We start from the raw sequence: 20170 nt of genomic DNA, 5'->3' as shown, positions 1-20170 counted from the left end.
TAATCTGTTGAAAGGAGGATAGATTCTTAAATGGAGTTTTAAACAATCCTCCCCTCCGAGATCATCTGTGCTCACAGCCCAGTATTTGTACAAGATGAAATGATTTACAAAATCGGGCCTGGAAAAATTAGAGGGCAACTCCAAAAGGCAAGAGCGTGTTGCAGTAGATCATTCATCCTGCCAAGGAAACTTTTGTAGTCTTCAAAAGGCTATGAGACACTGCTCTCTATCCAGGGCAAAGGACTCATCAAAAAGGCGGGAGGTATGTTGGCTACGCAGCCAGCATGGAGAGCCGGAGGTTTTGGCAGGGCACTTCCACCCTAAAAGCAGACAGAGTCCTGGAAGGATGCTCACATAAACAAAGCAGGGAGACAGCTTCAGCTCTGCAGTGAGGCTCACCCTTTCCCAGATCAAAGCCTGTGCCAGAGAGACAGCTCTGTGGAACACAGTGTCCTTTCTGGAACATCCAACTCCGGGGGAGAGACTTGAACCCGAGCCACCATCTTGCCACCTGTAGCCAATGACTTAGTGTGCAAAGGCTCTCCCAGGGTGGGGGGACTGCAGCTGCTCAAACAGCAGAAAATCAATGGAAAGATAAGACAACACAAGGGAGGGAAGTTTCCACCTCAAACTATCACAAGCTCAGATCAGCTAGTTTGTGGAAAAAATTGTATCCAGCCAACCCTGTCTATGGAGTATAGAAAGGGGATGAAAATTGGTACAGGGTCGTGGTTAAGAACACAAGTTCCAGGAGTGCCTCGGTGGCTCAGTCGGTTGAGCGTCCAACTCTTGGTTTCAGTTCAGGTCATGGTCTCAGGGTCCTGGGATGAGCCCTGGGTTGGGCTCCATGCTCAGCAGAGAGTCTGCTTATCCCTCTCCCTCTGCTCCTCCACCTGTGCTCTCTCTCTCTCTCTCATAAATAAATAAAATCTACAAAAAAAAGAATAAGAACAACAACAACAACAACAACGACAACAACAACAACACAAGTTCCAAAACCAAGTTGCTTGCCTTTGGCACTCTGTTCTGGCACTTGCTAGGTGTGTAAACTCCAGCCGATGACTGGACTTCCCTATGCCTTAGTTTTCTCACCTGCAAAATGGACCTGATAGCACCTGCTCCACAGGGTGGTTGACCCATAAGAAAGCTCTAAAAAGGTTGCAATTATTATTCGAAGTAACACAGTCCTGATTCTATACAGGTTCTGCTACTTAGTAGTTTTGTGAACTTGGAGAAACAACACAATTTGGGGGCAACTTACTCATCTGAAAATGGATTTTAATACAACGCTGGCAGTGTTGCCACAGGATTTGATTTTTATATGGCATACAGTAGATATTCAGTAAATGGAACTTCTGATTATTATTATTTTTCCTGTTTTTCAAAGGAGGGAGCTCACAGGATTCGTTAGACTGGAAGACATACGCCAGTAAAACTTAGAACCCTCTTATGCTCCCAAAGCTTTATCCATATGCAAATGAGATACGTTCCTGGGGATGCCTGGGTCCTAGGTGTTTTAATACACAACTAATTTTATTTTAAGAGAGAAAAAAGAACCTGGAAGTGTTCCCGAATTTAACATCTGCACACGGAGGGGATGACGAAATGCATTAGTCCTGAAGAATAACGTTCTCCCATCTTCTCGGAAAACATCTGGGGTATTAGCCTCCCCTGCGCTCATCCCCCTCCCCACCTCCCACCACAAAGCTGGCTCTCTGCTGACAGTTTATCAGAGATAAATGGAAACACCTGGGAGCCAGATAAGGCCAACTGAGTGTGATCAGCTGAGGAGCCCTTGGGGACGCATGCCACTCAGTATTTCTTTCTCCACACCAGGCAGGGTGGGAGCACGATCTGGCCTGTGACGGATGGCGAGGCTCACTTTCACATCCATCCTTTCCTTCATTCGTTCCAACCTCAAGAGGCCAGCCTGCCCGGCTTCCCGCCTGACCTAGGTCAACATTGAAACCACCAGGTAAGTCAGATGTTCATTGATCCTGCTCTTCATCATTTCCGCAAGAAGACTTTCAGGAACTAACTCTGTGTTTTGTTCAGATCTTTGATCACCTTTGCCTTTGTCAAACCAAGCCCTCTCTGGTTAAAACCCTCTTATCCCTACAGAGATGTGCAGCTTCCAATAGGCTCTTGTGCCCTGTGGTCATTCAAACAAATATTTTTGTGGCCATTTCCACCTTCCCAAACTGGAACAATTCTTAAATTTCTTTTCTTCCCATGTCTCTACATTATGCTAGACTAAACAGTCCCTGTCTCCTTTAACCTTTCTTCAGAGGTCCTACTTGCTCCCTTTCAATTAGCTGATTCCTTTTCTCTCAACTCATTCCAGCTTCTGCACATCATTTAGAGGCTGAAACTTGACACAGAACTCTAATACTTGACAACAGATCCAGCTGCTATTCAAATGAGATTATTCCAGTGTGTTTTAGCACAGCTACTACCTGGATATATGATACCTAAGCAAGTTGCATAACATTTCTGGGCCTCGATTTCTTTAGTTGTGAAATTGTTTCAGTCATAAAGAACAAGGACTGTGAACATGGCATTAGGAAGACAAACCAGCAGCCAACAGAGACTTTCTAAAAGAACTGAATAAAGAAAGACACATAGGGGTTAACTCGATAAAAAAAGGAAAAGAGAAGAAAGCAATCCTAGAGGCAACTACATGTGCAAAGGTCCTGGGGCTGAACTCCTTTGAACCATGATGATCAGATCCCAGAACACAGGGAAACAGGTCACAGAATGAGGAAATGAAAGTAAAGGAGATAAATGCCAGATGACATAGGGCCTTGTTAGCTAAGATAAGGATTTTAGTCTCTCTCCTCAAGGCACAGAGAAGATGAGACACTTATAAAGAGCACATTTTGTACAATTTCCAAGGAAAGTAGCTACAGAAGGGATTGGACACAAGGAAGACATGGTGCGTGTAGAAGACTCTGGAGGCAATCTAGGAGTGAAAGTGTGAGAAATTGTACTGTGGTGGCAGCATGAAGACAAAGAGGCATGGACAGATTTGGAAATGAGGATCAACAACCCTTACTGATGCAGTGAATATGGCAAAGAGGGAGAAGGAGGTGTGAAGGATGGCTGCCAAGTGTTTGTGTGCTCATCTTCGGATGGCGGTGCTGTGTATTGAGAGCAGGAATGTGGGAGGAGAGATACAGGTTGCAGGGAGAAGGTTTGAGTTCAATTTTTGGCCATGTGGAGTTTGAAGTGCTGTGAGATGGCCAAGTCAAGATGTTGAATAGGCAAATGGATTTATGGCTGGGGGCTCTGGGGAGAGGCTAGGCTGGAGATATAGATTTAAGAGTCATCAGCATATAGATAATAATTAAAACCATAAGCATGGACAAGCTCACAGACAGAGGGTGTAGGATGGGAAGAACAGGGCAGTGGATCAAGCCTTGAAATTTTCCAATATTTAACAGTCAGTAAAATGGACGATGAGCCAGGAAAAAGACCAAGGAGAATCCCAGAGGTCGGAGAAAATTAGGAGGGTGTTAGGTCATGGAACCCAAAAAAGAGGGTGTTTTGAGAAGAAGGGAATGTCAACAGCAAGGCTGTTACATCTCCTTGTCTTTAATGACCTAATCCAGGTGACATTCCCATCAAACTTTCATGTGTGTGCACAGTGCTGAGTTTTTCCAACTTGAAATTTTGCCATTTTCCCTATGCATACTGTGGCTTATTGTTGGGTGTTGTGACCAAACTTTCTATCCAACGGAATTAGTATAGAACACAGGTTACATCTCATTTATCCAGAAGCTTCTGCTATCCAGAGTGTGGTCAAGAATTAGGGAGGGAAAAAACCCCGAAAAACTTAACGATCATTATGAAATTCTCACCACGAATATTTGTGCATTTACGAAGAGGAGCTCTTGTTTAGCTTTCACTTAGAACCTTTATCTTGTAAGTTCTGAAAAAGTTGATATTTGGTTTCTCAGTGCACAGTGAAATGGAAAGAACTTTGCAGCGAGGGGCTAGGGGGAGGCATGGCTCACAGAGGCATGCAAAAATTGTGATAGTACAGTCCAGTCAGCGGTCCTTAGGAAGTAGGTTAAAGTGTACAAAAGGCAAGCAAGAGAACAAGACATTATAGCACTCCGAGTTCATGTAGTGAGGCATGGATACATCCTACTCCTCAGTAATCCTAGGGAAAACATCACACTATAATGTCTCATAATAACAGAGTAATCTGATACATTTTAAATACATGTTTGTGACATCAAAATATAATTTTTTTTTCAAAATGGAAATTTAAAAAGCCTATCATGTGGTTTTCCATATTCCTTCGTCCCTTGTATTTGCTATAAACTGATCATTAGAGCGGGCGGCTCAATGGGATTCCAGTTAAATTTTTTGGTAAGCATTCATCATAGGAGGTGATGTGAATCTCAGGTTATTCTGAGATGTTAGGATTGGTCCAGGGGGTCAGGTCAACTGTAACATCCATTTTGAAGTTCTTGTTGACCTCTCACCTAACGGTTTTACAATTATCATTGCCTGGATTTATTATTTCAGTTGGAGTCAAAAGGCCTGGAGTGTGGCAAGCTCTACAACACCAATCACCTTATTTCTTCAACAAACAAATTGCAAAGAGAAAAGGAGCGAGGGGAAGCCACAGATTAAAAGAGTCACAACCACCAAATGCGGTATGAAGGCATTGTTCTGCTTATTAGTAAATAAACATTTATGAGTTTATGGGGACATTTGGACACTGATTGGAAATGTGATCCTATTAAGGAACTGCTATTTTTAGATGTGATGACAACGCTGTAATGATGTATTTTTAAAAGCTGCTGTTTATCGAGATAGTACTGAAGTACCTATTGATGCCATGATATGATGTCTGGTATTAGCTTCAGAATAATCCAGGGGGTGAGGCGACGGGCCCTGGAGGTGCCGGGCAGGGGGCCTGTAGAGGAATAAATGAGCAGCCCTGAGAGTGGTTGAAACTGGATGTTGGGAACCTGAGTGTTCACGTGCCCTGTTCTCTGCCTTCTATATATGCTTGAAATGTTCCTTTTAAAAAGCTGAAAAATAGGGGGAAAAAAGTCATTTCTTTTTCACGCTGTTATTCTGGAAGAAAAGATTTCTACAATGTTTCCTTCAGCAGGGCAGACGGATAATTTGGAGCATCTGAAGAGACGTGCCTGGGGCCACGGGGGCGCCACTGTGGGTACCTCATTACTGAAACACCAAAGCGAAGCCAGCGGCGGGGAAGAAAGCACTGCACATCCCACACGGTGACGGGCTAGAAAGCTTCACTGTCTCACTCAGAAACTATTCCTAATCGAAGACACTCCCAGACTTCAGTTCTGACAGCAAAACCCCGTGGCCCTTGGCGGTCTGACTCAGCAGGCTGGCTGATGGGAGGGCTCTGGGCCTCAGTGGCCCAAGTTTGAAGTCCGATTCTCTTCCCTTTCTCCCTCCTCTGCTCCAGAGAAGTCACCATTTGTTGGCTGACTCAGTGGTAGCTTCAGGGGAAGCTGGTGGCTGGGGGGGACCAGTTCAGGGACTAGTCAGGATCCATCTGAGGCTTGTATACCCCCCTTACCTGTATTTACACTTTTACAGTTGCCTGAGTTCAAGAAGACCATCACCTACTGAAATCCTACTCATCTTTTAAGAACTATTTTAAATGCCATCAAACTCCCAGATCTTTTCCCAGCCTGCTCATCAAAGCTGAGCTCTTTCCCAGCCCACCCTTCCTCTAAAACCCCCAACTTCTTTTTTTTTTAAGATTTTATTTATTTATTCACAAGAAAGAGAGAGAGAGAGAGAGGCAGAGACACAGGCAGAGGGAGAAGCAGGCTCCATGCAGGGAGCCCGACGTGGGACTCGATCCCCGGTCTCCAGGATCAGGCCCTGGGCTGAAGGTGGCGCTAAACCGCTGAGCCACCCGGGCTGCCCTGATCCCTCCAGCTTCTTGCTTGTAGGCCTTATATAGTATGTTTGAGTATCCAGAGCCCTGGCTAGGTGGTCAAACTCTCGATGGCTGGACTGTGTCTCCTCCACCTGTGTACCCACTGTCCCCAAGTCACCCCCTGTCCCCAGCCACTCTCTGCTGGTTTAGAGTGGCTGTGGAATCGATGAGCTCACCCAAGGCCTTGCAACCGCCTTCCACCACCCAGCCTCCTTCCTGCTACCTCTCCTTTTCCTTCCGCCCCCCTCCCCACAGCACCTCTCTCTATTTCCCTCAGTTGAGAAGTGAGAGCATGGAGCATTGGAAAAGAGGAGGATCGATTTCACACCCGGGCCTCAGGCCGTCTGGGCCCATTGCCGGTGCCAGGCCATTTGTCTGGTGGGTGCAGAAGTGGGGGAGAAATCTCGGCCCTACCGCCTCACGCGCCCATCACCGCTTTCTGGATCAGCAAACCCCTCTCTCAGTCAATAGGACCTTTGTGAGCCAAACAACAGATGCCACAGGGCCTCGAAGGCAAATAAATATGGTTATTCAACGTTCTATCGCACTGTGTATAATTCAGGAAATTCAATTATGGTTTCCCCGGCAACAGTAACACAACTCAGGCCGGGCGCACAGGCCTTGTGTTCTGGTGCACAAGGGGTTGACCCCGACCCCTTCACACATCGGAGACAACGCAATCTGGGCAGACTTACAATTATTATTGGAAACCTCCGTGGGTCCTCCCGAAGCCTGCTCTTCCTAATTTAAAGCTGTTTTTCAGCATTGGTTATAAAGACTTAAAAAGAAAAAAAAAAAAAAAAAGCACTCACACAATCTCAGATATATTTAAGTGTGGGATGATTAAGCGACACGGGTACAAGTTCAGAATCTGGAGACGGTTGAGGCATGGAAAAGCAGAGCAGGACCTCTTTGGGCTGAGGATTGTCAGGATCAGACCTGCCTACTTCCCAGAGCTGGGGTTTCGGCCTGCGGTCTATGATGTCCCTAGACACCAATGCCATCGTGGCTGGGAGAGTCTGGCACCAGCCCGGCTGCAGTAGACAGCTGGTCTACTGTCTAAGTGGCTACAGAAGCTTAGGCAAGGTACTTGCCTTTTCTGTGCCACAGCCTCCCCACCCACGAAATGGGATGATGGTGTTAGTAGACTACAGGGTTATTCAGTTGGTGTGGTTTTGGAGCAGAGAGTATTATTGGACCACTTGGTAGGATTTACTCATGACAACACTTAGCCATTTTTCATGACCCCACTTGTAATTCTGTGCCTGAGCCAAGATCAGAATTGGGACATGTTACATATGCACTACCTTGAGTTGGTTCTTTTTTTATTTTCTTAGCAAACCATATTTCTTTTTCCACTCCTCACTCCTCCATGAACTTTAATTAAGCGTTCTCCCATCTAGAGAGCAAGGCGAGGGTTAGGTTTTGTTTTTGAAAAGACTCGCAAGCTTGTATGGCAGCAGGTTTTTCCACAGTTTGACAGCTGCAGTTCAGCTCGATGCCGCTGATTTATAAGACACTGAGCTCATTGGCTTGATCCTCTGTTCTCCCCCAGCCGTTTCTCAATCGAGTTGCACTGGCTGGAAACATCTGAGAAAGAAATTTACTGAGAGATGCACAAACAGCCTATTCACATTTCATAATTTTCAGGAGCTTTCCCCAGAGGACTCAGTGGTAGCCTGTTAACGCAGGCACGACCCCTGGCCAGTGTCCCTACATCCCGTCACCCCACTCACTGGTGCAGACAATACCCGGGTCCCCTCCAAACTCGACTTCTTTGACTCTAATGCTAAGTGATGGAGCTAACACAGCACATGCTGTTCTCAAATCTTGCCCGGCCTCGCCTGTGACAGCAGGATTAGACAGGGAAATATGGACGGAAGGCACCCAATGGATTTAGTGATTTAATTGTCTGAGCACTTAAAAATTCAGGATTAATGCCACTTTAAGTGTGGCTGCTCCTTTCTCATTAACAGGAATCTGTTTAAAATAATTCACTTGAATAAAGACTTAATGGAGGCTCAGAAGAATGTCTTTGTATGACTCATCTACCTCCTCTTTCCCCTCTAGCCAGCCCCTCTCCCCAGATCAATTTGGTCTTAACATACAGAACCTCTAATCTGAAATCAGCATTTCCCACGAAGCTCTCCATTTGTGCTTGAAGTAATTTGCAATGGCCACTTTCTGCATCTTGTTCTCAGACGTGTCTTGGTCAATTAGTGCAATGTCACAGCCATGTGTAGTTATTCTAACTCCAGCTGTGAGCTGTTAATAATAAACTTACCCACAGGACAATCATGCCATATGGTTGATGGTCAATCAAGACTAAAATATGCATTAGGAAAAAAAAAATGCTCCTGTCAACAGTGAGGGGGTGTAGGTCATCGGTTAAGGATGTTGGCTCGTCAGAACCGAGTTTGGGTTAATGGTGTATGCCCGACATCCTTACCTTGCTCCTACCCTATGATATTTGTCCTGAGACACAAAGGCATGATAGCTGAAATGACACAGCTGGAATCAGAAGACAAGTAGACAAAACATGGTGAGATGTATAATATAGGTTTGGGAATAGGGATTTGTTGAGGAGAAACATAGCTCAGATTCTCTACTAGGAAAAGGAGACAGAGCTGCATTTTGATCGTGGGAAATGATTTGTATGCTACAAGACAAATTCTATTTAATGGGGGTTGTGAGGCAAATAAAAACAAACTGATTTGTGGCAAACGAGTGAAAGAGGAGCAATAACCCACTTGGGTGATTCCAATTAACCTCCTCCACAGGACTGAAAGGCTTAAGGGTATATGGCTTTGGTTTTGAATTGTGGGTTTGGGGCAGGGTGTGAGGAGGGGGGATGTGTGGCAAATAGTTTAACCTTGACTTGTGCTCCTAGCCATAGCTACCCCAGTAGAAAAGCAAATGGCAAGGCCAATAGAGCATATACTTGTTTCAATGGCAGAACTAATACTTATACAGGTCTACATCTGTTTCACCAGAAATGGCCAAGAACCAGGGTAGAATGGTGTTCCCTAAGTAAATAGCCACTCCAAATGCTTCATTCAGTTGTGCTTTTTAGACTGTGTGCTTGTATGTTCACATGACAAGTTCTTAATATAAGATCTATCATGAATATCTCTTGATAATGCATGAGGGGCCAGACCCTGAACAGCATCCAATCTCTGCACTACAGCAGTTTCTAGTCAATATTTCTTTTTTAAAAAAATTTTTTTCTAGTCAATATTTCTAAACTGGATACCCAGGTTCAATCAGGTCATCGTCTCCTTGGAATTTAAACAATTCCCCGCCAACTCTTAGCAAAGAACCTCCTTTTCCCTCTCCTACTTTCTTTTATCTTTTTTTTTTCTCCTCTGGTCTAAGAGTGAAACGATTGCATTCCCACAGAGGCTTCTTTTCTATAAAAAGGAGGAAGTATTTTTCCCCACTAAAAAGACATTTTCATTGCCATTCGAAGGGTAATCTTGAAATAAAAATCTTATTAAAAGCCAGGAGTCCTATTTTCTTGCTGTGGAGCCTGACTTGATTGCTTGATAATTAGAAGCGCCCTGCTAATGATTGAGCTAGGGGGTCGTCTTCAGTGAGGGAGGGCCTCCTAAAGGGCCCCCTCACTTGTGATTACACTTTTGTCTTTGAGAAGGCAAACTATTCACTTCTCCTCCCTGGAGGGGAGTCTAGGGAAGACGCCCTGTCAGGGGACAAGCACACATACACGTGCACACACGCACACGCATGCACACACTTGTTTAGACCAATTAGTTGATCGCTAAGGGGTCACTGACTTTTCTATCATTCCGAAGCTATTTCACTAACTCAGCATTTCTCAACTAGGATCGCTTTCGCCCTCAGCAGAAGTTCAGGAACATCCGAAGATGTTTTTGGTTGTTAGGACTTAGAGAGAAGGATGCCTCTAGCATCCAGTGGATGCTGCTGAAGATCCCACAGAGCACATGGCATGCCCCTCCCCCCAGTCATCTAGCCCAAAATGTCAATAATGCCAACGTTGAGAAATACTGCACTATCTTGATTAACTCAATTTGAGCCGATAGGTAGATCTATGGATTTAGATTCAGAATGAAAGCAATGAGGCAAAGGGCTGCTGAGTTCCTCATTCATCATCCTCACTTCACCCACCAAAGGACTGTGGCTGATTCACCCCAACTCCACCTACGCGAGTTTTCTCTGTGATGTTGGAAACCAGGGCTCAGCCAACTATAGCCTAATGGGCTGCTACCTGTTACCATATACCCAATGATCTTCAACTGTTTTTTACATTTTTAAGTGGTTGATAAAAAATAAAAAGAACATTTTGTCACATGTGAAAATTATATGAAATCTACATTTCAATCCAGCACAGTTATCTTCATTTTTTTACATATTGTCCATGGCTCCTTTTACAACCAGGAGACAGAGTAGTTGCCACAGATTGTATAGCCCCCAAAGCCTAAAATATTTCCTATCTGGCCCTTCCCAGAAAAGGTTTGCTGACCCATACTATAAAACCTAAGACCAGTTATGTGATCTGCACAGCAGACTCGATGATTCCTTGGAGGTAACAGATCCCATGAGTGACTGGGTTATGTGCATAACATTGCATTATTTCTGCAGATAATACTCTCAGATCTCATCAGATCGGTAGGAGGCACCTCAATATGAGTTGTTTTCCTAATCTTCCCACTCCATTATAATTTTCATCATTGTGGTTTTCATCTCCTTCTGCTTCCCCAGCTTTAGCCTGGATCTGGGGCAGGAAAGTAGCAGTAGAAGGGAGGAAGGCCTGGATTATCCTCCTTTTGAAAGGGATCCCTAGCCTTGAGTAATAGAGAAAATTGCATTGAACACTAACCATGAACTTTCAAATATCCCCCCAAGATGATTGTACCCTTATTCTTTCAGAATTTATCTTTGGGGCCCAAGAAAAATGTCTTTCTGCAGCCCCAGCAAAAATGGAGTTTAGGGACATTGGCACATACGACATAGACAAAAAGAGATTAGCTGGAACAGGATTCTACGAACGCAGGGGCTGTTGCTGTTTCACCTCACCAATTTAATACCAAAAGGAATGCAATTCAAAAATCCTGCCCCTAGTCCTGTGTGTGCCACAGGGGTTAAGCACCATGGCCCACCACCCATCCACCCACCTACACACACATTCTAGTTCAGAGACATGACATGGACACACATGGGAGAGAATCCAGAGGAGCAGAAATCAGTTCTAGATTTGGAGGTGATGATGACAGTGACGAGAAGGAAGACTAGGAGGGGGCATCACATTTACTGAGGTGTCAGGAAGTATTCTGGCCCCTTTCCATAGATCCACACAGCAATTTGCAGTGTTGATAGACCCATTTTATAGATGGGAAAACTGAACTGCAAGAAGTGACTTATCTAAGGACAGAGAGCTAATAAAGCCGTGGAACGAGGATTCAAACCACATCCATCTGACTGTTCCTTTCTGTGGTGAGGGAATGCTTCACTGAAGAGGCAGGATGTGAAGGAGACTGGAAGGGTGAGGAAGATTCAGATTGTCAAACCTGAGGGGAAAAGATTCTAAATAGGATAAAGAGGTGGAAATAAAGAAACAGATGCCGGGATAGGTTATAGTAGGGATGTTCCGAGCTGGAATAGAGGGATCTTGGAGGTTTACAGAGTTTATATAGGGCAGATACTGCTGGAAAGTGACTGGACCCCAACGCTGCCAGATGCAATCACTTTGAGGAATACATCTTGCAAAGACTTGACTTTTGATATTGAATCCATGTGAAAGGAACGTACCATAGTAAAAAGGTTACTGTTAGAATAGCTTTATTCATAACAGCCAAAACTTGCAAGCAAGCGACCGAGATGTCCCTCAATAGGTAAGTGGGTACACTGGTACATCCAGACAATGGAATATCATTCAACACTAAAGAGAAATGAGCTATCAAGACACCAAAGGACATGGAGGATCCTTAAATGCATATTGCTAAGTAAAAGAAGCCAATCTGAAAGGCTACATGCGTATGCTTCCAACTACGAGGCAGTTTGGAAAAGGCAAAACTACAGCAACAGAAAAAGTTTAGTGGTTGCAGGGGTTTGGGGAAGAGGGAGGGAGAGATGAATAGGTGGAGCTCAAGGGAGCTTTAAGGCAGTGAAACAACTCTGTATGATATTATAATAGTGGAGACATGTCAGTACACATCTGTCAAAATCCGCAGAATATATGACACAAAGAGTGATCCCTGATACGAACTATGGACTTTAGTTAACATTAACAGATCAACACTGACTCATCACTTGTAATGAATGCTCCACACTAATGCAAAATGGTATTTTAAAAATAGGGGACATTGGGGGTGGGTGGAAGAGGGAGCCTATGGGAACTCTCTGTACCTTTTCCTCAACCTCTTTCTGTAAACCGTAAAACTACTCAAAAAATAAATAAATAAAAGATTATTGGACTGGACCTGGATTCTAAACCTTGCTCTGCTAACCAGCTCTTAGAGCAAATCGTAGCCTCTCTGGGTCTTCCAGGTCAACAGCTCACTACATGGCATCATCATGACATTCCACGACTCTGACATAACATACATGGACCCATTCTCCTTTGTTGAAGAGTAGACGACAGACCCAGTGTATTTGGGCCTCGGGGCCAGAAATGTCAGCCCTGAGAGGGTTTGGACGTTTGCAGCAGGGGATGGAGACCCATGCCATCACTTCCCTCTTTCTTGTGCATGAGGTCATTCGCATTCGAGGGCTCCAAGTACCAATGTGCTTGCGGTGGTGGCTGTTATTTATTTAGAACAGTTACTGATTCTCAACTTCTTCAAACATTAACACAGCGTGTTTTTCAGCACAGAGCATTTTGCAGCGTGATAGAAACTGGCACCCACAAAATGTGTTGACTTTAGAGGAGTAGATGTGAGAATTAAAACGTCTTCCTTCTACACTCAGTTTCTGAGCTTATGTGCTGAGCTGCCTGACAGAAAGTTGGCCTCAACCTGCCCCCCAGCTGCCATGTAAATGACAGGGTGACTGGCTGGACAGATGTGCTAATATTTACAGGCAGAACCAGCTTCCATGTCACTGAATCTCCATTCACCTCGTTTTATGGTTTCTTCCCTGCCCGCCTCATAGAGTTGCCTAGAGGAAGGGGGGTGTCTGAGCTCGTATCCCAACCCCTCAAAAGTCACAATTACACTGAGCAGGTTTCAGCAGGTCAGGTACACACAATCCCGTCAGAATATTGCTCGCGAAGAAGGGAAATGTAAATGCCACGTAAGACAGTGAATTTCACTCATATAAAAACATGTGTTGGAAATACACATCATTTTCAGATGGCACTCAGTTTTTTTTCTACCCACAAATGCACTCTTAACAGTTTGGGAAGGGAAAAAAATAGCATCACCAACTTTTACTTGTATGTAAACTCTGTACATACAAGGTTTAAACAGATGTGTGTGTTTATAACTCCAAAGATGCACATATGTAAAACATTCCGCAGGATATTTATTTGCACAGTTGATTTGACTGAAAGACCCCGTATTTACATCTTTTAATTGTGTTATGTGGGACAGTGCTACATACATTGTTTATGTATGTGACATTTATGATCGAAAACCAAGTGGCTCGTGGAAGTTACTTCTTCATGGGTTTGCAAAATATTCCAGACCTAAAAATTAATTGCTCCCAAAAAAGGTGTGCGTGGGGGTAGGGTACCGAATGTCAGTTGGTTCCAAAATACTTAATGACTGTAAAAAGTAAAGATTAAGAAATTAAAAAAAAAAAAAAACCCTACTCCAGACAAATCACAAAACTTGAGACTACTTTTCCCATTCAGGCAAAGAAAGAAGCTCTCTGTTTCTCTTGATGTTAATGTGTGATATTTGAAAGAGGGAGCAGCACGGGGTAGGGATGGGGAGGTGGGCAGACCTCTCTGGAGCCCACGTCCAACACTTCTCAACGAGGATTCCAGAAGGCCCAGCCTGTAAATGCCTATATTGTCTTCCTTCTCTGCAGCCGCAGCCAGCTGAACATTTTGCTTGGTCTCTCCACAAAGGTTTTCTTCTTGCATCCAAGCTCCCAGGTTTTAAAACCCACTCCATTTGGAAAAATCCTAAAATCTGAAAGGATGTGGGCTGAAGTGTTGAAGTGCTTAGCCACACATGGAATACACAACTCAGAGAAATGAAGTGGCACATTTATCAAGTCTCAACGTGAGATTCTCAAGTTTGGCGGCCAGTAGAGATTTATTCGAGTGGCACCGGCCAGAGGTTTACTGAACATCTTCACCCTCCTGACATGTGTGCGTTGTTTTATCTCCCTGCTCAAGTATGTAGGTTTCTCTACTCTTTGGCACGGATTATTAACGCCACTGACAATTCTGCTATTGCCCCCGTCTCTTTATCAATAACTCAGGCTTATGAATCCAATAAATATCCGCCTAGACTTAAATTGTACATTGGTGGATTCTCTCATCTTTCCCTCTTAGTTTTCCACAGCATTGGGGCACATTATCACACCGCGTGAGATGTGCTCGTACGTAGAATAGTACCCCTAGGGGAGTGCTGGTAGCATTTCTTAGGTCACACCAAGTCACTCTGAAAATACACACTGTGGTACTCGTCTTCACATATGGAAAGTAGAGGTTCTCATAGAACTTGCAGTCTCTCTCTATTTTAAATTCCAATGGACATGGAAACAACCAAGCTAAGGAATTTTCGCTTCCACTCTGTGCAGCTGTACACAGAGTGGCTGGTTAGTTTGCAGGGCAGAGGGAAGGGGGAGTTAGTGTTATTTTGCCTCTACCCCAACTCGATCTTAGGCATACTGGTTCCAGTAAAATCAGGTTAAAATCATCACTGAAGGCAGCTTGAAGGAGGTTTAAGATAACTGGGAAGGTGTGCATGCACAGGAACTTCAGGCCTCTGCTAGCACCCACTGGTGGACCCACCACCTGCTCCTCAGTCACAGCCCGGAACATGCACCCCAGCTCCAGCCTGGACCATGACAGAGACATCCATTATCACAAAGGCATGGTGGGGTGCTCTCAACCTCTAGAAAAACCAGTGGCCAAGCCCTGATTTCTCTGGTAGGGTCAAAGTACACAATGGGAACCCCAAATGGTGAGGGAGAAGGGGCGTCTGGAAGATTGTATCAAATGAGCGAATTTCAGTAATGGTGGAAAGGAGGAATCAGAAGTAAGAGAGCGTTGGTGAAAGGGTAGGGGTACACACTGCAAGATAAAAATGGTATCTTCTTGCCCTCCTTCTTGTCCCCCCTCCTCCGTCCCTCCGCCTGGTGAAGGTGGGATTTGCAAAGAAATAGACTTATCTCCATATGACAGGTAATGTGCAAGAGCCCACGTAGAGGAAAGAGGAAATGGGGGAGGCCAACCCCACTCGCCTGTCACATACAAACATCACCACCACCATCATCAGCCATTACTCTGGAAGTTTGTTTTCCCTACACCTTTTAGGGAAAAGGGGAAAGTTTTAAATCTGGGGGAAAGATAGTTCTCCATATTTCTGGAGGACTAAATCTCAGCTTGCAAGCAGTGTTTGTGACGAGCCCTTTGTCTAGAACAGCTAAGGCTTACGGAAGGACACGTCTGATGTACTCGGGCTATCTCAAGCTGCCATTCTCTACGGTCGGCCTCGGGGTTCCACAGGGAGTGCTCCCACTCCTACAGGGTGGAACGCACAGCAGATCTTTGTTTCAGTCGTAATAGGTCTTCTCTCTCTCTCTCTCTTTCTCTCTCTCTCTGCCATCCTGGAAGGAGGATCAGTCAGTTCTTTCCACACCTGTCCTACTTGAGAGTTTCCACTTTCATACTCAGGCCCTTGTTGTCTCATGCAGGTTGCGAATAACTTCCCTCTTTTTTCACTTGAGCTTGAGCATCTTCTGCCCTCGTTGATGCGCTACCCAATCTACCCCTGTAGCATCATCACCAGAGACAGCACCAGGAGATTCTCCTGCAGAGTCTCTTGTCCTGCCTGACTCTGTCCACAGGCCAGTACCTCAGGACCTGGAGATGCACAGTGTGTGGCAGTGTGTGGGGGGGATGTCACATGCCCTATTTTACCTGCAAAGTTTCACAATACTCTATCTCCATGCTGAAGTTCCTGAGACTTCTCACCCAAAGAGGCCTGCTTCATGTCTGTAAGTATAAATTTATTTCATAATATTTTTTAAAGATTTTCATTTATTTATTTGAGAGAGAGAGAGAGCACAAGCAGGGTGGCAGGAGGCAGAAGGAGAGGGAGAAGCAGGCACCCCGTTGAGCAGGGAGCCCAATCTGGGGCTCCATCCCAGGACCTCAGGAACATGACCTACACTGAAGGCAGACACTTAACAGACTGAGCCACCCAAGCGCCCCATAAGTATTAACTTATTTTAGAACCCCGTCTTTTGAGTCATGCCTTCTACCATTTTGCAGAAGCGTTGTTCTGAGGAGCATGTGCCAGGAAATGTCGCCAGTCCACATGGTGGTACCCGCATTGTGGGGTCAACCAGGGTCCAAGTGCTTGTATGTTCTGTGCCTTGGGAAACGAGCTTCCTTTCCAACCTATCAGCCATGTCTTCAACACAGAAGTGTACAGCACTTCCTGCTAATGCCTGAGATGCAAGATCTGGGGTAACCAGCCTGGGATCCCAACCCTAACTATTCAGAGAACTTCAAGAGATTCCTCTTGTCTGCCTTCAAAGGACAAAGACTGATGATTGTCCTATAAATTTTTTTCTCCTCTTGTTCTTTGATAAAAGAACTTCTAAATTTTGGCTGGACATGGATGGATTCTGAGTAAAACTATAGTTCGCAGCCTCCCTTGTGGATAGGTGTACAATGGCAGGAAATGATGTGTGCAGCATCTAGGAACTGTGCTTGAAGGAAGGGGGCATGTTCTTTTCCTTTTTCTGTTCTCTGCTCCTAGTAGGATGTGATGGCAGGAGCTTGAGCAGCCATCTTGAGTCACATGGTATAAGCCACATGCTCAACAAGACAGAAGGTCCTTGACATGGTAGAGTGAAATATCAGCTCCAGATTGACACATCTGTGTTTCCTTTTTATGAATAATAATATAATTTTTACTATTAAGCCACTGTTATTTTGAAGTTTTGGCCACCTCAGCAGAATCTATTCCTAACTCATTTGGCTCCTCTCTTTAGCTAAACCCTCAGATCTCTCCAAGGTAAACTAAAAGCCCACATTATTTTCTAGAACAACCTCTCAGAAAGTCATCTTGACTGGGAACAAGTTAGCATCTGGTGACCCCACTGGACTGTCTCTCGTGATGACCATCTGCCTCCTTTATCTGGACCCTCTCTTACCCAAAGAGAGCAGGAGGTGGGAGCTGCCTGAACAATCATCCACACCCCCGTGATGAGCCTGGGTGGTCTAGTCTGAGTGCCCATATGTTTTCTCACTCTTTGCCCCAGATAACCATTCCCTGAGTTGCCAGACTTTTGGTATTATGTGTTCATTTGGCTCTATTCCCATTTGCTATTAGTGTCCTCCCCACATGAACCATCCAATTTGTTCATTAGTATATGTGCACCATCTATTCTGACGGGCTGCAGTCTGATGTGGTTCTGATTCAACATCACACAACCTGGAAATTAACAGAGATGCTCCAATCCACTACTGTCACCCTGCTCGTCTACTCCGTGTTTAAATCTGCAGTACCAAGGCTAGTAATTCAAAGGAAGGCAAAACTTGAGCTGTGTCACCCACAGATACTCGCTGAGCTGGGTGACCCTAGGTCATTGGTCGTTGGCTAGAATGTGGTTCACAGGGAGGAACTAATGAATGAAATACACATGCAACCTATGTGTACATCACCACACATAACCCGTTGTGATGAATCTTTCTCCCTCTCTGTTTATAAGATACATGAATAATAGAAGTACATTAATTATATTTCATAAAGGTAAAGCTCTGCATATGTACAAGTGTTTGATTGTAAACCCTTTATTTATACCTTTATCCTAGCAGTTATCAGTGCCTGGAATTAGAGTCTGAGGCATATGCTTCTCTTCTGCTTCTCACTGCAGATGTTTGTGGCACGTCTGCATTCCCCCAGTACTTAGCTTAGGGCAGCAGTTAAGGAAGAGCAAATGCTTTGGAGTCAGACAGCCTTGATTTTGAATCTTGAATCACTGTGGACTCTGAACAAAATACTTAATCTTACCAAAGCTCAATTTCCCTACTCAAAAAATAGGGATTATAATACATACCTCCTAGACTGTGGTGAGGTTTAAATTAAATAGTACACAAAGCTGTCAGCAAATGGGACCTGTAATTAAATCTCAGGGGCACAGGTATCAAGTGTTCAAGAAATAGTTGATCAAATGGAGTTTTCGAGAAGCAAAACTCCATCTCCCTAATCTAGAGATTTATCTGTACATCACCAGGTCCCCTCTCTAAGACATTCAGGGATTTATTATTTATTCTGTCCAAAAGTATTAAGCTTACCCTATGTATCAGGCAGTGAAAGAGAACCGAGGGATGCTGAGATAAGTGTGACACAGCCCTTGTCATCGAGGTGCTTACAATCTAGTAGGGGACAGACAGGCAAACCGATAAGTCCCACATGGTTATAAATCCTATGCTAGAAGCGCTATAGAATTTAGTGAGTGCCCGAGGAAGGGAGGTAGCTCTAGTTGGGTGGTCATGATATAAAGAGAGCAAAGTCACAAAAGGCTTTGAGGCAGAAGGGATTTCTAAATTGGGCCTTGAAAAGTAAGTCAGTATTTTTTTTTTTTTTTTTTTTTTTTTAGTAAGTCAGTATTTGTCAGCCAGACCACCCTCAGCACAAGCAACCATGGGAGCAGAGGCAATGGGGAGAAGTGCATCAGGTTGGCTTAGGGGGAGACGACAGATAATTGTCCCTGGCTGAGGGACAGTGGAGGACCAAAGACCAGGGTGCAGGATGGAGTTGGAAATGGAGCATGGCCAGCTGGGAAGTTTAGTCCTTATACTACAAATGGTTAGGAGCTCACTCAACAAATGTGTCACCACCCAAAAGAGATGGGCCAAGTTACTCAGAGAAGGGCCTGGAACACCTATAGCAACCAGGTTTCCCAATGTCTGGAGACAGTGGAGCAGTTGTGTTCACCCATCCAAGTCGTAAGGCCCTTGTCTCCTACATCCTCTGGCGTTCCCCCCAATATCCTCCCGCACACCAGGCCCTCCCCACCCTCAGCAAATAGCTTCCACCTGCTGTTTCTGCTTCCTCACAAGTCCGTTCTCTGCTAGATGATGGTTCATTATCTAATTTTTTTAAATCCCAGATATCCAAATCAATCAATCAATACAATAAAAATAAAAATAAAAAATAAAATCTCAGATAACAGTACATATCAGTTTCTTCTTCATTCCAAGCTATATAGTTGCATTTAAACTAGGACTTTGTAGGTAATACTTTAAATCAAATGGATAAAAACCCTAATGATAGAGTGTCAAGCACTCTGACACTTTTGTGAAGAGAAGAGTTTGCACAAGAAAGTGACATTTTGCCACCAATTGTGGGTGTAGAGTCAATTGCTTTCTTAGAGTATATTGCCAACAAAAAGGTTTTCAGAAAAAAATAATTGAGGGGCACCTGATTGGCTCAATGGTTGAGTGTCTGCCTTTGGCTCAGGTTGTGATCCTGGGATCCTGGGATGGAGTCCCACATCAGGCTCCCCACAGGGAGCCAGGGGACCTGCTTCTCCCTCTGCCTATGTCTCTGCCTCTCTCTGTGTGTGTCTCTCATGAATAAATAAATAAAATCTTGTTTAAAAAGAAAAAATAATAATTGGCTTGTACAAAGGCTGAGAAAAATTATAAGCACAGTGACATATACTTTTGACCCTATCCCTGTGACTGGCACGTGGCAGCTGAGTCACAAATGAGGAAAGGGAAGTAGGCGAGGAGGAAGGAAGGGAAGAAGGGAAGGAAGAAGAGTGAATCCCTAATCTTTTTTTATAGGGCTCCTGGCATGGATGCTGGTGGCTAAAAACAGACACTTTTCCAACTCCTGAGGGGGACAGAACAAGGTACATAGATATCAACTTTATTGCCACGAACAGTGTTACCCTAAATTTTGAAATATCTGAGTGTACGAAAGGCTCACGTTGCATGCTTTTTATTGGATGCATAGATCTATGTTTATAGAAAGTTCTAATGGTTGCCAAGACAGATTGCAAAAGCGATTCCATATTTTCAGAGATGCTGATATGTCCTGCTGTGTTCTCATA

The 20170-nt window shown here is 44.5% G+C and overlaps 1 long non-coding RNA gene across 1 annotated transcript; it reads left to right on the top strand.

Moving 5' to 3' along the window:
* The first annotated feature begins 1662 nt into the window (after positions 1–1662).
* Positions 1663–6483, top strand: LOC140609476 (uncharacterized). The gene is made up of 3 exons (XR_012011301.1): positions 1663–1975; positions 4537–4667; positions 5132–6483. It is a non-coding gene; the product is annotated as an uncharacterized lncRNA (long non-coding RNA).
* The last annotated feature ends 13687 nt before the right edge of the window (positions 6484–20170 follow it).

The sequence above is a fragment of the Canis lupus genome, chromosome 18 (assembly GCF_048164855.1).
Source record: "Canis lupus baileyi chromosome 18, mCanLup2.hap1, whole genome shotgun sequence".
Taxonomy (NCBI): domain Eukaryota; kingdom Metazoa; phylum Chordata; class Mammalia; order Carnivora; family Canidae; genus Canis; species Canis lupus.
Note: the sequence above shows the minus strand (reverse complement) of the source record. Positions and strands in the feature narration are given on the sequence as shown.